The sequence below is a fragment of the Atractosteus spatula genome, chromosome 7 (assembly GCF_055471065.1).
Source record: "Atractosteus spatula isolate fAtrSpa1 chromosome 7, fAtrSpa1.hap1, whole genome shotgun sequence".
Taxonomy (NCBI): domain Eukaryota; kingdom Metazoa; phylum Chordata; class Actinopteri; order Semionotiformes; family Lepisosteidae; genus Atractosteus; species Atractosteus spatula.
In genome coordinates, this window is record NC_142712.1 from 52,388,106 (window position 1) to 52,406,133 (window position 18,028).

Consider the following 18,028-nt stretch of genomic DNA (forward strand, 5'->3'; position numbering starts at 1 on the left):
CCTTAACAGCCTTGAAAACATTTCTTAAATAAACACAAAGTGCATAAATACTGTATACACTGGTTCATTGCTAACAAGATTTCCAGCATTGTTTGTTAAATAACGACGCATGAACATTTTTTGAGAAATCTATTTTCAGTGCTTTTCAACAGCACATCTTTGAAACCGTTCCATTAAAGTAATTAATTCCAAAAAACAAGCTATTTTTAATGGATGTTTACTGGATCCAAATAAATGACCGAGGACAGGGAAAAAAGAAACTCTTTCATTGAGGTGGATTAAAAATTTTACGGATGACCACGCCTGTTTAGGATCCCCAAGGACACAAGGACACTAAACATACCAAAAATAGGGAAGTTGTTAAATCAAATTCAAACCTGTAAAATCTTCGTTTGCCCTGGTTAACTGAAATAACGGTTCTAGCAGTTGGTAATTAATCATATCTGTCGACATTTTTAGGGGAATTTTTTCCTTCATGCCTACCCAGGTTGCATTTCATTCTTAGGCCCTGACATTGGCCACAGAAATAGTTTTTGGACAAGGAGAACGAGAGTTTATTGGAACTTATTGTAGAAACAGGGGATAAAACATTATGCTTTGTGCAGGGGCTAGGCAGGATCGGACAGCTCTTAACTGATGAATAGCATAGCTCCATTCCAAAAGCTAAGAATAGCTGGAAGAAATGAGGGACATTATTCCCTACCACACTGTTCCACCAAACACCAGCACTCCACGTACAGTAAGTTCAGTGATTTATAGTGATGTCATCAAATGCAAAATCACCAGACACTGTGAAGGGGAGAGTCACCTCTGTGATTCCAGGTGTGTCCACGTCCGAGTACGTGTGAATGAACATGTTCAGTATTGTAAGATATTCTACTGCAACTGGAAGAAGCAGGAACACTGTGAAACCTTTAAAAGCAGGGAACATGTTTTAAATCCTTATTAATTATTGTAATTGGAGATAATCTATTGAACAAACTTTAATTATTGCTGTATTACTATCAAATACAGCCTTTTCCACAAATATTAAGTGATTTACAGAGTAAGAATTGTAACAGAATCACCACCACTGGATCTGAATTTTCAGAGGGCATTTTTTCATGAGAGGAGTTCATGGACACTAAAATTGTTTACTTCCTATAGGACCTAGGATATGAACCTAATGATTTTCAGACTCCTCTTTGAGTGTATTGATTCCAATTAATGCTTTTACAACAATATTTGTCAGCACTGGGAGTAAGTGAACTTCTATTTACTCAGATATTAACAAGTGCATAGTGTTACATACAGTACTGGTAGCAAGAACATAAACTGTAAATACAATATAAGGAAGGAAACACTGAGAAGAGTGCACGTACACTGCACATCCCAAGTCTTCAAGTAATGTCCTACACTGAGGCTGAAAGAACTGAGTCATTTAGTCTTGAAAAGATTGATTCAGATGTTCAAATCCTGAAATTCGTAGACCAAATCAACCCAATGTCTGCTTAAGAATAAGCAGTAAAGTTTAAACCAGAGAACGCAGATGGAAACTATGAGGAATTTAAAACTGAAAGAAGGTGATGCATTTTATACAAAGGGCTGTGGGAGTCAGGAACAAGTTATCCAGCCAAAACGTCAAAGCTTACAGCCTTCTTTCGAAAAATGACTATATAAGATATAATTGATTCACATATTAATTAGCTAATAGCAGCTAAACCAAGATAGTCTCATCTTGCAAAGCAGGACTAGTAAAGTGCTTTCAACTAATGAGAACATTTTTTTCTGCTCTTGATTTCAGTACGAGAGCTGTTCTTTTGGTAATGAACTTGGAGAATAAAACTTTTGAATGGACACCCAAATTGTGAGAGGCCGTTTTTGCCTTGATTTGGCGACCTTTCCACATTCAAGGTGCAGGTTTATTATACCATGACATAGGATTTACAGCTTATAGAACTGTATTCTATCAAAACTCACATGGTGTAGCTCAAAATGAAGACATTTTTAAATACCAGCTTATGTTTATTGTCCTTTTCAGCATTTTCTGTGAAGGTGTAAATCATCCTTTGCTCATGCTCCATTGTGCTGGTATTTTTCAATTAAGTAAAAAAGGCTTCAAAATACCCAGAAAGGGTTTTTCTTTCCAAATAAATGGAAATGGCATCCCAAGAAATGTCAACATCTGAATGTAAAACAAGGCCCAGACTTAGCTTGCAGACACATACAGTACAATAGATACACTAATATTACCATTCTTACCATGTACTGTAAGTAGTAACCTGTTACTGTAAATCAGTTCATACTGGGAAATGACAAGAAAAGGGCATTTTGTTTTAAATAACAACTGTTGCTCTGTGCTGTTTGGACTTCATAACTGTAATGCATATTGTTGAAGAGCCGTTACCAGGCATTCCAAATTCAAAATGAGATGATTTTAAAAAAAAATTGCATCTATTGCCATTTCCTGCATTAACACAGGTCTCACTCTCCTGATGCCCAGCTCCACATACTGTTTTAAGAACGTTGCAGGCAAACCACAGACGTAGGGCTGCCAGGGGGCTGAATGGAGCTCTCTGTCTGAGCCCACGGCTGCTCTGTTTCTGTTTTTCTTCCTGCACTAATTAATGTGATGGATGGAGAGGGTGAGGCATAGCTTTTCTTGTGCTTTATCGTCACTCGGGGAGTGATTCAGCCTGCCCGAGAAACAAGAGGCAAAAGAAGTGGCAGGGAGGGAGAAAGTGTAAAGGAGGGATCTGTCACATTACAATGGAGAAAGTTCCCTTTGTGGCTGCTGTGCTAGGAGAAGGGTAGACAAGGAACCCACTCAAACTGCAGTTTCTAACGTTTAATGAACCCCACTTCTTCACTAGTGAGAGCCTCCACCTGACACCCTTTTCTTTTTGGTATGGCAATTTTTGGTAATTGGTCTGCCGAATCCACCAATTATATTGTGATTTATTGTTTTCAATGAACTGAGGATTCCATCAGAATTTTGCTCTCTAACTTCAATGCACAATATTCTACAGTATGTTATTTGCATTTGAGTTACATGTATTATTAAATGATTCTGAAGGAGATGCTTTACCATATAATGTACAGTACAGTACACAGAGCAAAGAAAACAGGACAGGAAGATACCTCTCATTCAGTAATACGTTGAACAGCAGACATTACTATACATATCCTCTCGCATTGCAAAACATAAAAGTACATTACCTGTCATTAGTTTCCCCAGCAATATCAACAGAAAAATTCCAAAACCTTTGAACAGTGTTGCACAGAAAACAATAAAAGATTGACTCCAACTTTGAAACCAGTCAAACTAGAATATGTAATCTTATTCAAATACTAAAAACCTATTAAACTAGTTTCACATTCATGAAACTGTCAAAAATTGTTCTTTTTATGTTATTTAAGTTATCATGTTCATGATGGTCTAAATGTACAATCTGAGTCAGAGTAATGATTCCTGGAAATGTAATACTGTACATTTTGTCTTATACAGTAAGTGTTCTCTCTGTATACACTGACTCTTTTTCTTTTTCTTTTCGTTGTTGATCACCCATTCTATGCAACTTATAAACACATACAGTATAGATGGACAGAAATATTTTTGTTCTTAATATTGACAGCTCCTAGTCTTCCATAAGCATTAAGTGTAGAATTGCATGAACCAACTAGGTCCTAAAGAAAACTCACTTATAGTAATGCAGCTACAGTACTAAAGGGTTAGTATAAAAGCTCTCTGGACACCTAAAGTGTTATTTTGTACCTGATCTTATTATCCTAATGATTTGCCAGCCTGTTTGCAGATGCCTCCAACCCGTGGGAAGATGGGGGATATTCCATCAATTTTGCTGTGGTCGCAGTCTCACCATTACTCTCACAGGCACTGAATTCATCCCAGTGCACGCCAGCACTCTTAATCTGTCCTTGTGGGTAGGTAGAGGTCCTGTATCCATAACCCTCGTCTCACAAGCAACGTATTCATCACCCAATTATAAAACAACAGCCCTTTATCAGCAGTTAATAGCTTCATTCTGCTATAAACCTAAGGTTAATGCAGGTCTTGCATGGAGTTTCAAGCTCAGATTGGAAAAGCAGCTTTGTCAGACAGGAGGAACATGATTTTCCATCCAAGGTCAACACAAAAATGTTTATGAGCATTGAAAGTGGTAAAGAATTCTGGGAAGAAAGAAAACCAGTGACACCTACCCACACCCCATTGCTGTCGTTACATTCCTGTGAGCTCCCATTAACACCCGCCCGCCACACCACAACTTAAAGTTTATTCACATTTTTTGATTACACTGTTACATATAAGACTGTGAGCTCTCTAGTCTGACCATTTCCATTTGACCACAACATTAATGCTTCTTTCAATGTCTAAAATGGAAATAAGCTAATACCGTCTTCTTCTGAATGGCAAAAGCATCACTATGTGGATCCTGAAACAATATAGCTGTCAGCTGAGGATTCATTTCATGCATCCAAGAGTTGAAAATGATTTTTTCTTACAAAATGTCTCATATGAGCTAGTAAAATAAAGTGGCTTTCATATTTACAAATATAATTGCATATATTATATAATATTAAGCTATTTCTTGAGTTTGTCTATGAAATTTTATTAAGAAACACTTCTTTTTTAAAGACAATGTCACAGATTATTTTGATAAATTCATGGTGTTAATAACATGGTTGGTATATCGTAAATGATTTGTTGTCATTTAAGTCATGGTGGTGAGATACATTGTTATAATACAGGCCCATTTCATGATCAAAAAACGTGAGAACATTGAACTCATCCAGGTGAGAGTTTCCTACAAGACGAAGGATGTCATCAAGGCAAGACCAGTGTGATTAAAAACGGGTTCCAACATTTAAGTTACTGTCCTTATTAATTCATGCAGGACAAATCGTGTTCTAGTTTACACTCCATATTTAGGTCAGGTTGGTCAGTTTCTGTGAAGTTCATTAAGGCATTAAGCTCATTCTTCCTCCTCTCTGAAACTTCTCACACCTTACTGTGGAGCTAGCTTCAAACTCCCACACAGAGGTTTAGTAACACCTGTGGGTAGCTTAAGGAATCTGCACGTAACATTTAATACTAATTCCTAACACTCATATGGCGCTTTTCTGGGCACTCCACTCAAAATGCTTTACAGGCAGTGGGGACTCCCCACCAACACCTCCAATGTGTAGCACCCAGCTGGGTGATGTGACGGCAGCCAAAGTACGCTAGAACGCTCACCACACATCAGCCATCAGTGGAGAGGAGAACGGAGTAATGAAACTTCTAAAGGAGCTTGGACAGGGATTATGAGTAGGCCAAGATTCGTAAAGGCCAGAAAAACATTTGGCCAGGACACTGGGGTTAACATCCCTGCTCTTTTCAAGAAATGCCCTAGGATTGTACATGACCATGGAGAGTCAGGACTTTGGTTTTCCATCCTATCCGAAGAAAGGAGCCTTAGTTTTCATTGTTTTTTTTAGAACAAATGCACAAGCTGTTATCCAACAATATATACCACAGATGTATCTTTCCAAATTATTGACGGGAACAACCTGCTTACAAGAGGCTGCCAGTACAAGCTTTGCTGTACTTTGGAAGGAAAGGCTCAACCTAAGGAACTTTTTCCTAGTGCTACCCATTGTACGGTTTTCACACAATACAAGGTATTCAACTCACAAACCAGCGAAGAGATAGAGAATTGAGAACATACAGAATAGAGAACATGCACTTCTCTTTATTCACTTTTTTGTAGATGTTGAGAGAATGTATTTATGTCATGTCATTTGCCAAACCACTTCATACCATACGGTGCTGCGGGAAGCCGGAGCCTACCTGGCAAGCAACGAGTGCAAGGCAGGGTTCACCTTGGACGGGGCGCCAGTCCATCACAGGGCAAGTGCAAGTCAATCATACAGTACATGGGGAAAATTTTGAGGCCACGGGAAAGGCAGGGGGGGGGGGAATTTGGCCTGGACACCGGGATAACTCCCTACTCTTATTGAGAAATGCCATGAGATCTTTAATGACCACTGAGAGTCAGGACCTCGGTTTAACGTCTCATCTGAAAGACGGCGCCCACTACAGTATAGTGTCCCCGCCACTAATCCGGGCAATTAGGACCCACACAGACCGCAGGGTGGGTGCCCACCGCTGGTCCCACTAACACCACTTCCAGCAGCAACCATAGCTTCCCAGGAGGTCTCCCATCCAGGTACTGACCAGACTCAACCCAGCTTAGCTTCAGTGGGCTGCCAGTTGAGAGCTGCAAGGTGATATGGCTGCTGGCCTGTATGTATTTACTTGATGGACACATCTGTGTCTAAAGCCGTTCAAAGCGCAAAATCTCCTTCCATATCACTGCTCCTAAATAATATCACCCAGAACTTCATACTTTACAATAATTGGAGGTAGAAGTGCTCTTTAATGGTATATGTGAAACAGATACTAGGAAGCATCCTGTCCACACAAAACAGTAGTGAATATACCTAAAAGAGGGTTGGTCTAACTCCAGGGTAAATTACAGCTTCAACATTCTGGAGCATTAGTGAGATTAGATATTTGCAAATGGAAATATGGATCCAGTAGTTCAGTAAGCTTCTTGTCTCCTGAATTGCACATTTTCTCTGTGTTTTTTTATCCAGCAACCACTGCCTAAAAAACTCTTGAAGTGACAAGCTAGCAAAGTCTGTGGCTGTCTTTAGCAATAGACTAGAGGCAGGTGCACCTGTAATTATGTTTTGTAATGAGGCCACAAACATCAACCTTTTATTCTACAGTAAAGCACACTTGTAAGCACACTGTAAAGGTGCTGCTATGATACAGTACTCAAGAATTGTAGGACATTGGATACAGTATGTCTCACTGCTTTGTAAAGGATGAGACACTCCTATAGAGCATTGTCTAACCTTATTTCAATATGTGGATTTTAATTTAAACGCCCTGCAAAGGTTGGTCATATTTTATTTTATTGGTTTATTATCCATGTTTAAACTTAATATTTAATTGTACACCTCGCTGTAACAGTGAAAAACTGTTGACAGCTGTTAAGAGTCCTCTCCGGCCCTTAACGTTTTAAGTTGTTAACATGCAGAGCCAGGATGATGATGATAATTATAGTATCTATCCGAAACAACAAATCAATAATATGGAATTAAGATTTTTTTTGTTTTTTTACATTAAACGACTCTGTTAGGCATTTAAAGAAAAGGCAAACTTGCACATTTATGGCTTTATTTACAGATTTCAGGTGTCCTGTTCAATAATCTCCACATCTTATCGCCTCTTCCGTTATAATAAGAATACGAGTCAATATTATTAGACATTTTTTTAGGTGTTTAGAAGACACCTACCTCTTTCACCATAGGCACCCACCTCTTTTACCATTGGCAGAAGGAGTCTTCGTCGTTTAAAAAAAAAACTCCCCCTCTCTTTTTTCTTCCTTGCCCCCCTCTTCCTAATCTTTGACAGCGAGCTAAACGCGTTCCCTTTTTGAAAAAAGATTCTTTCTGCTCTTAACACACACACGCGGAGCAACTCTCTCCACCGGGGCCCGTGAGCTGTCAGGGCAGACAAGGATCTTAAACAGCGGGGAAATTATACAGCAGCCAATATTCAGCCAGTGATATGTTATAAATACATAAGTAAAGTTTCCGAGAAGAAAATAAGGCAGAAGAAAGAGCCGACTAAACAAATCGAAGATATTTCGTTTTATTCTTTTTTTTTCCCCACGAAGACCAAAAATCACCGTACAATTTTTACTTTTTTGCCAGGTGTATGGAACTTAAGATTGCTGGGATTCTCCACTGAATAGCTGAAGGTAAATGTATTCTTTCACAACAGAGAGAACTTCACCTGTTTATTTCAGAGCAAGTAGTGGAGTAATGCATACTGGTAACTTTGATGGACCAGAGAGGGGAGAAAACGGTACTTCTTATTCTGACTGATAAGCTTTTGCTATAGGCTACTTTAACGCATGCGAAAAATAGAGGTACTGTAGATCGTTTTTCACCTTTTCTCGTCCTTCGCAAAGCAGAGAAAAGTAGATTATGCAGAATTATAGTCTAACGCGTGGTAGAATGGAAATCTGACTGATATTCATATTAATGTACTGTACCTAGCTAAACAGGTAACAGGTGTTTCTGTAAGACCTTATATGGGCGGTTGTTGGTGTTGTATACACCAAAAGGACATTTCATGCTTCATTCCTGAGGTTTGTGTTAGTTACGATTCAAAGTGATGCTCTTGTGGTTTCAAAGGGTACCTTCCCTGTTTTGTCTGAAGTCGCTGGACAGATATTGTGTTGTGTTTTATTGTACTAAAACCCATCATACAGAATTTGTGCTAATTCTAATACTTCATTAATTTTTTAACAAAATCAGCATCTTGGTTGTCTTTATGGCATCATTCTATACAAAGTCCCGAAAGGAGCAAAAGCCCACTTGACCCACTTGACCTATAGTAAGTACAGTATTTTAAAACGCCTTAACAAAATTAAGACACAAACTAATAAATCCACTATAAATGTAGTGCAGACTCAGTCATTAAATATGCTGTGCTGAACTATCAATTGCATTTACCCCTGAGCCAATCAGATTTTAGCAGTGTGTATATCCTAGTTTTCTTGGCACTCAGTCTTTTGACTGTAGTTAATCATTTTTGTGTTACACTACAGTCAAGCACATCATTGCCTGATTATTAATAGTATATTATATTAATAGTATGACCACACTTATATTTGATTGACAGGGCGATTGGTTGATTTTTATTACTTTTCTTAATTTTCAGATTTTTTTAATATTTTTTTTTTAATATTAAGCATTTTGTTTCATGTTACAAACCAAATATCAAGTGCCAAAAGTATAAAGACATGCCTAAATAATATGCAATTTACTGTGCCTGAATACCAGACTCCATCACTGTTAGGTTGACTATATTTATTTAAACAATTTATTGCATTGTATAATAGATCCTAATTTTAGTCTAGTACCCATCAAGTACACTTGGTGTCTTTATCCTGTTGAGATCCTACACAAAATAGCTATGGATAGTGTCATAGTCATAACATTTTTAATATCCTGTTTAGATGTTGAGTCATAGATGACTGTATACAGTATCTATATGTACATCTATGACTGTACATAGATTGAATGTATAGTGCTTAGATAACGTGTGCACAAGTCTGTATGTGTACTGTATAATATGTACTGCATGTGTCTGGTATATTTACAGTAGATATGTATTTCTAAGAAACTTACAATAAGACTTGCATGTGCCTTTTGATTACTGACATGGATTCAGGATTTTAAAGGGTGACATTGTTTGGCCATTAAAATGCTTGGCTTATACTGTTGATTCTTAAGCATGCTGCCAGAAGTGGACCAATTTCAATGTTTTTCTTTGGCACCAATTTCTCTCCACAGAACAGCAGGGCAGTATTGTTTTTTCCCACAAAAAAGGAATGGACATACTCCAGTACCTGGACAGGCTTATAAAGGCGTTCAGTCTTGTAATACTGGCTTAAATACGTTCTTATAGATAAAAATAACACAATTTTGTCACAACTAAAGCAAACATACTGTAATACCGTATTATGTTCCATCTTGCAGGTGTACGTGTTTTACCACAATTAAAGACATTGGATTTAGAAGATTAATGGGTAGCAGCAAACCTAACACTTGGCTTAGTATTGATTGAAGTGACAAGCAATGATCTTAAGGAGGTTTGAAATAATACTAGGTTGCCATTACAAAATTATTACTTTAGTTTTTGGTAATTTGGCTTCAAAACACCCAGTGTCAAACTGGAAGCCACAAGTCACCTGTGCTCTCCATCCTATTCTTCTTATTCGGTTTTAAAACTGGTTTTGATCTCTGTCTGTTAAAAAGAACTCCCTTTCCTTAGTTTTACCTTAATCTTTGTATTCTCAGACTGTAGAAGAATATAATTGAGTATTATTGTAATAGCATTGATAACTGCGTGTTCTGCCAATGTGTACAAGTGTTTGCTGATTAATAATGTATATGTGATTAAGAGCAGTCACTACAAAATTAATTCAATGGACCTCTTCAAAATCACCAGTAAAACATAAAACGGAGGGCATAAAAAGACACTAAAGGGAAGCATATTTAAAACTTAGAATGGAAGACACTTCTTTGCACAACGTTGTGGGAGTATAGAACAAGCTAGCCAACTTCGTTGTTGAAGCCAGCACCCTGACTTCTTTCAAGAAATGGCAGGAAGAGATCCTTGGAATAATTACACCACTAAACACCAAAGAAGCTAGATGGGCAACAGGCCTCCTCTCATTTCTAACTTTTCTTATCCCTTTTTCAAGTGAAATGTTTTGTCTGCATGTGCAATTACTGTACAGTATGTTCACGTGAGTTGCATCACGTATTCTTAGCAAAGGGCTACTGCTCATGAGGAGTACATCAGGAAATATAGCACTCATACCACAGTGGTTAATAATCTTGAAAATTCATCTGCAGTGCAACTGGGGATCTTATTATGTACAGTACATACAGTATTTGAGGAGAGGTGGCTGAATTGTGCCTTGCATTGATTGCTCTTGCTGTGAACATTCTTCTTAGGCACTCGCTTTGTATAATGACTACATTTGTAAAAATGTATGAAGTGTGTGTTATGTGTTTACTAGACATGAATGTAACATATTTAAATTATGCATCCTAATTATTTATCCTAGTGATGGCATGAATTGTGTCTATGTTTCTCACTCAAGTTTCAGTGTGCAGTATCATTGTGATATGAACTTTCTTTTGGGCAGTAATATGGATACATACATATAGAATGTTCAAATGGTATAACCATGAAGGCAGAGAGAGCATTCTGTTGGCACAGACATCAATTAGAATAGACTGTTATATAGGCAAGAACCCAATTACTGTACATACAGTGTTTTCTGCTGGCTTCTACCTGAATGTGGATAGTGTTCTTCTGGAATCAGCCTTCAGTGGAATGGCAAGGGCCTCATCTGGGATAGACTGTTTTATTTACATTGGCCTTAATGCAGTTAGAGGGTTTTATAATACTGACTTCAGTGGGAACAGAGTTTTTCTTATTGGCTTGGACCTCAAGTGGAATAGAACTTGCAGCTGGTGCTGAATGGGAACACTGTAGAGCACTCCTGCAAGACAGCCCTACAATAATGGAATACCTGATGAACTAGTTTAAAGAAAAAATGGTAGTTTTAAACACTCCATAATAAAGTGGTTGTCTTCACACAATTTACAATTGCCATTTTACATAAGTAGAAGTTGCTATTCTAGGTAAAAAGACAAATTTTGTATTGGGTACAATTTCATTGTAAAAAGCTGCATTTTCTGGTTTTCTATTTTTCTCTGGTGTCACTATAGAGTGCCTCCATGCACAAATTGTACATTCACATGGCAATTGGAGGCACTGCAAATAACCTCTATGAGAGATGTCCTTACTGATGCTGTATAGCGATGTATAAATTCTTAAACTAATTCCTTGAATAATACATTAGTGCCTACAACACCTTGGCAAAGTTGCACCTCTGACTGATTAAAATCATCACATGACTGTGTATGTGTATACAGTATACAGTGTGTATACTGTGACTCATATACTGATGAATCACTGTAAACTGTTAACTATCATCAATGCCAGAGCGTACTAGAATTCTATCCCCAGCTGCCATTTTCAGCTCCTGCCACAAAATTACATTCAGACAATGTCTACGCACTATTTTATTTCTTTATTTAACATTTAAATAAGCAATAATATATCTTAAAAAAATATATATAATATCTAAAAATCAAACTAATTTAAACTAATCTATTTTAGACGTGGTTTTAATCAACAGTCCACAGTATAGGATTCACACCTATTTGCTTTCAATTGCCTTTTGAATTAAATGGTGCTTGTATTGCTCTGTGATGCCCACCTTTCTTGACACTTGGTAAATTTTCTTTTGAAGATACTGGAAGAGTGTTTTTCATGATCATTTTCATTTAAGAGTCTTTTACATAATTCATGGAAATTGAAAACCATGCCATGTAATCACAGACTTGACATGGGTATTTGAGTATCTGGGCACTTTCGTAATTCATTTTGATTATACGTGGTCTCTCAATATGTACTGTAGCAGTATGATGCACTGTCACCCACATCTGCTGCGTCCTGCAGCTGCTCAGAACACACTGCAGAAAGCATCTCTTTTATGAGGAACACTATATTTCACTGTTTATTTTTTACTTAGAGTTGTCATGAAAAAAGGTCTGTTTGAGACACATAACCATCAATTTCCACATAGAGATAATTATCTTCTTGAGAATCTCATAATTATTTAAGTTGATAGTTGACACAGTCTGAAATAATAAACAGAATCCTCCTGACTCAAAAGATGCTGTGTTAATAAGTGTTGCCTTGTATTGGTTTTGATACTGTTTGGAGTTTGCATGTTCTCCTCATGTTCATTTGAACTACTGTAAGTGCTCTTTCTAAAGAGATACTAGTTAGGCATGAATTTCTGGGGTCTTTGATCCTTATAGGACTAAGTGACTTTCTGATAATGAATAAGTGTAGTTTAATTTCCAAAATTACAAAAAACACACTCCAGGTTTTGGTTATTCAAAGGAAAAAGGTCAATAGCATAAGTTTCTACATTTGGAAAAATGTATTAACAAGCAATCTAGATTGTCAAATTAGAAACTTTTATTTTGCACGCCAGCTAGAAATTCTTAGTGCCTGGTTTTGAAATCTATTTTCGTGTAAAGTGTAGGGTTCCAATTTTAAATGATATGTCCTTTCTTGTAAATGAATGTCAATGTGTGTAGCCTTTTTTGACACAGGACGAGTATATGTTTTTATAACCTTTCTTATTCTTACAGGTTACTGCAAACTTCATTTTGTATAGTTCATCACTCTCAACAGGTAGCCAGTCTCTTGGGGGCTGTGTTTCGCATTTATAATGCTATGAAACATGTGGAACACTGCAGTGGATGGTTGCTTTGCCTTTTGGGTTTAACAAATGTAAGACGTGACTCCTGTAATGATGTTTGTGTTTGTAAAAGTATCACGGCCAAGTATTTGGAGTTTTTTTCCCCCTTTAAGCGGGTGTAACCATCCGGTGGCACAATAACCCGCTGTTCAAGAAGCATGGGGTGTTTACTTTCATGGCTTATTTGCAGACTTCTCATTAACAAAATAACATCGGTTAGCCTCATTGCAGGGTAGATGGCACCAGTCTTGCAACTTTAAGCATTAAAATATCATGTGAAGAAGAAATGATTTAAGGAAAATGCAACACGACTTCTAAATTAAAATTAGCCCCCTACTGTAATTAAATATGATTCAATGTGACGCACAGAAATGATTTCTCTGTGGATGCAGAGTGTTCAGTTAGAAAGGAGAACAAGGAACATGTCAGGGGCCAGAGTGAAAACAACAGTACACTCCCGTTCTCAGCCAGTCAAGCCCTTCCAGATCTGGCGTATTTGTGCCAGTTATGACTCCTGGAGTCCTGGGCCTGGGGCATGTTTGCTCTTCAGCCCTAACTGAGGTCTGAGCTGAGACAGATGTGCAAATATTGGAGTCTGTGAGATCTGAGGGCACTTACGTAGATGAGCAGAGGGCAGAACTGGGACAATGCATGAATTCTTCATGAACTGGTCTTGTTTGTGTGGTTCTCTTGCATGTACATGGGTTTAGGCCAGATGTGCCAAAAACAGCTGTCGCTCAACAGCATTCTGCTGAGGCAAGGAACAGTTCAGCCCTGTGTCGCTCTTTAAAGGAAAATAGACCAAAAAAAGATATTAACAATGGACAGGTCCACAAGCAAATTATAATAGGCACAATCAAACACAATGAGATTCATGACCGTATTGTCAAACCCATTTGATCACGCTGAATATATTTGGTGGTCACTGTAATCCTGAGAAACAGTTAGTTCAAAAGCTAAAGTATTAAATGGGATACAAAAAAATAGCAAATGTCTAAAGGCTACCTGTGACTTTGACTGTTGATATAGTTGTAAAAAACAACCTAACATAGTTTCTGGAAAATGCCTAAAGCATACCACAAGGGTTCTCAGTCCAGTTATGATGAGTTTTTATTAACTTTAGGTTAATGTTCAACACTTACACAGCTTCTAACTACTGAGACTGTTGAAACTTGTTTTTATCTTACACCAAAAGAAATACTGTGGGAGAAAATTGTGTGAACTACCCAGAAGGAAGAGATTCCTACCGTGAAACTATTATTTAGAACTACCTGCTTGTCACACTGGTTTGTAAGAATTCTTTTTTAAATCAATTTCTAAATCTAGAATTTCTAAATCTATATTCTTTCAGTAGTTGTAAAGTATTGCAGTAGGTTTTAGTGGATGAATCATTTATAAGACTTAGCAATACAATACAGTATTTATGTAGAGTATGGCATTTTTCTGATAAATTTTACTGATCGTTTGACCACTGCTTCGTTATGCAATAAAAGAGCCTAACATACTGTACTTTAAAAGGGATTTTATATGTTTGAGTTTAATCAAGGGTAATATGGGATGTTGTTTCTGATTTGTACTATATTTTGTTCCTAAAGAATCCTAAGTAGATAAATAGGTGTCCCACCTTTGCATTGAACATAATGGTTTCCTGTACATACTGTATGCAATTAATTATACTAAATGAGTGGTGCTGAGATGTTCTGCTAATGTCAGATTTTGGAAGAACTGTAAGTTAGATGTCAGTTTCCTTCTCTGAAAAACTTAGGAATTAGGAGAAAAAAGTTTTAAAGCTTTAATCTCTTTAAAAAAGGTCTCTTTTACTAATTCATATAGTATTTAGCAGCAATAGAACTTAGGAACTTCAAGTTTTACTGCTCAATGCTTCCTTAAGGTTAAAGCTGCTATCAAGCTGACTGCTGTTAAGCAGTAACAAACCTTGTCTACAAAACCAGTTTAATTGTTACAAACATAAAAAGTGGGTACTATCTAATCATAAATTACTTTTAGATGTAGGATACAAATATCGATCCTTTCTGTGTTTGCATGCTCAATAATATAAAAATGTTATATTATAACACATAGATCTCTTAAATGATTAAAATATCTTCATAAATAAATTGAAGCAAAATGTTTGATTCATCAGTGACAGTCACAGACTACTTATAGTATCAGTATGGCAAATCAGAAGGCTCACTTTGACTCGCTATTGTCAATTTTTCAAATTTACTTTGCCTCCACCTAACTAAAAAAAGTTTATTAAAGAGAACAAAGAAAGGCTGTAGGATCTAAGGGCAGATCTTACTTGACTGCAATGAACTATTAGCCTGTACTAATGTCCTCTTTGCTAGAGGTGCTGGATTTGTATCAAGCTTATGATGGTCCACTAAGAACCACAAGATGGAGCCATATCTCCCCCTTCTTTTTGCCAACAAAAGAGGTCTTCAGGGCTGCACTGGGCAACGTGCTTGAATGTGCCAGCTCTCTCCCACTGTCCCAAGAGAGTCAAGGAAAAACTAAACTTTTTTTGTAAGTGGAGGAGGGTTGTAACTAAAAAATAACGAAGTCAGGATCCAAAGCAATGACGGAAACCTTAAAGTTTACTTAAGAAAAAAAGACTGAGTGGCTCCTTGTTAATGGTACAGAACTGGCAGTTTGTGTGTGAGATGTGAGTGTATGGCTTCTTCTCTCTCATACTCTCTCGCCACTTTCCCTCAATCTTTCCTCCTGTCAGACATCAGCTTCTCTGGCTCTGTGGCTGCGATACATATTTAAGAGAATAACAATCCTAATGGCCTTATAAATGTTCTGATGCTGTGCCCACATTGTTTCCTCCACCCTTTGGATCGGGGTGCAGAAGCCTGACTCACGTTTCACTGCTCATTCTTCTGATATGTATATGTCCCACAGTATGGCTCTGTAGCACAGGCAATTGTCAAACAGGTCTGACAAACTATAATTGAGGTAAAAAATGTCCACACTTATGTACAAAATGTGTGAGTGAAATCTCTTGTTTTTAGGTACCATAAAAGAGTACGTTATTCCAGAATGGCTGTTTTAAGTGTTTGCATGCCTGTGTACTTAGCTAGGAAACAATGCTTTAATCTTGGCATCTGGTGTTAGTTTCTTCCTCTGTACAGTATGTCACTGCAATGACATGACTTCAAGATTCACATCTTTAGTATAACAGACACTAACCTTGGGTATCATCCTTAGTTTGTCTCTTTATGTTCCAAAGCACAGGTCATCCTGAGATATGTTATTTCCCAGTTTTGTTACCCATTCCTCCTCATTATTGAAACTGCGCCTGTCTTCACTGCTCGTTGCTTTGCATGTCTTTTTCTCTCTTGCCCTTTTTTGTGTCAGGTCATACTCTACTAGATGCCTTTCACCCTTAATAATCAAGCCGTCAGTTAGGTAGTAGTGATGGCTTCAAGCTTTTCTGCTTCTGTTGTCAAAACCTAGCTCTCAAAGGTTTAATTATACCAATGGGGTAGATGCTTTTCCTACTGTAGGCTGCATCTACAGGGTGTATTGTATCCCAAGGCCATGAGCCATTAACCTTGCTGAAGAATGGCAATTTTATCACATCACTGCTGTACATCTGCAGTTTGAATGAAGTTCTTTCAGGCCATCTTGGGTTAATTGCTTCAGTGGTCAGTTCCAGAATGTTGTAGGCACTGTGAATAGCTACAAGAAGTAATGGACTTGTTGAAATGTAAGACCAAGAATGTTAATTATCAAATTCTTCCTTCAGGATTTAAAACATGAGGAAAAGTCAATGGAAAAATTACAGCTCAATATTTGTATTTCATTTTTGTGCTTTTCCTCACATGTATAGTACTGTATATTAGTTACCCAATATCCAAATCCTGCTGTGTGATTGGATAAGTTTATTTAATATGAGACTTCAAATGATGGCTGAGTCACAGCATGAATATCAGTGTTTTCTATTCTAATTCCTAGGTTAGTGATTGACCAAATTGTATAATCATTTATTTCAATAAAGCAGTCCAATAAAGTCCTGAAGATCACACATAGGTAGGGGAATATAAATATTCTCTGAAGAACAACTATTGCGACTCTCAGCAAAATTTGTATCATGAATGTCCATATTCTTTAAGAGGATGTCTTATCCTGTGCTGTCATGTATAGATTATCTAGAAATTTGTAGAAAGTTAGCAAAAATACTGAATCAACTGCAAATTGTAAATTGAGAATGTGCTGTATTTTAGATTTCTAGATATAAACCTACTTATAATTTTTGTCCTTACCTTCCCTATGGTCATTCCCTGATTTTTCCTAGTGCGTTTTGGCATCTAATTGATTACTATGTAGGTGTATTGGAGTAATCGAGCTGGAGATTTCCTGGGCTGTCAGACTAATTACACATATAAACTGACAGAGGTATACAACAGGACTGATGTTTGATTTGTTATTTAGAGAATGAATCACTGTTTGATTCACACTTTGACATCAGAAATGACTAATCCTGACTTGCTTTAACCCCCTCACTGCACCATTGCCAATGAGCTATCCTGACATAAATCTGCTGAACCATATGATGGTACAGTATTATTAAAAAAAAAATTCTGCACTGAACATTTAGAATTTGAGAAATAAAATTTACAGAGGAGATTAGAATTTTGTATTATAGAAGGCATTTACTGTTAACTACTCAAAGCTGGTAGACAATATGTTTTATAACTTTAAAATCAAAGAGAAATGTGCAGAAAAACCCTTCTTAAAATCCTTTTGGTCAAAATTGTCCAGTTTGTTGCAGTAAGTTGTTTAAATTAATTTTACATTGGATCACATTTATATATAAAAATTAGTCTGTTTGGACAAGTCAAAGATACATTATAGTAAATTGGCCAAACAAGTTTTCACGCCATTCCTAAAATCACTTACAGTTCTTGGAAGTGGCCAAAGAGCAGAGAGAGAGTGGCATTAAGGGAACTATGATGGCACTTTGTACAGACAAGCTTGAAGTAGTTAGGATGGACTTGCTCAGAGCCAGTGTGATGTCACTCACAGTATCTGAAGCCTGTGAT

General features: G+C 37.2%; 1 protein-coding gene across 3 annotated transcripts in view; it reads left to right on the forward strand.

Annotated features, from left to right (window-relative positions):
- Positions 1 to 7,494: 7,494 nt before the first annotated feature.
- LOC148831408 (aggrecan core protein-like) overlaps positions 7,495 to 18,028 on the forward strand; it is a 32,708-nt gene continuing 22,174 nt past the window's right edge. For all 3 annotated transcript variants that reach the window (XM_088922257.1, XM_088922256.1, XM_088922258.1), the window contains exon 1: positions 7,495 to 7,811. The gene's annotated coding sequence lies outside the window, so the exon portion shown is untranslated. The remainder of the gene's footprint in view (positions 7,812 to 18,028) is intronic.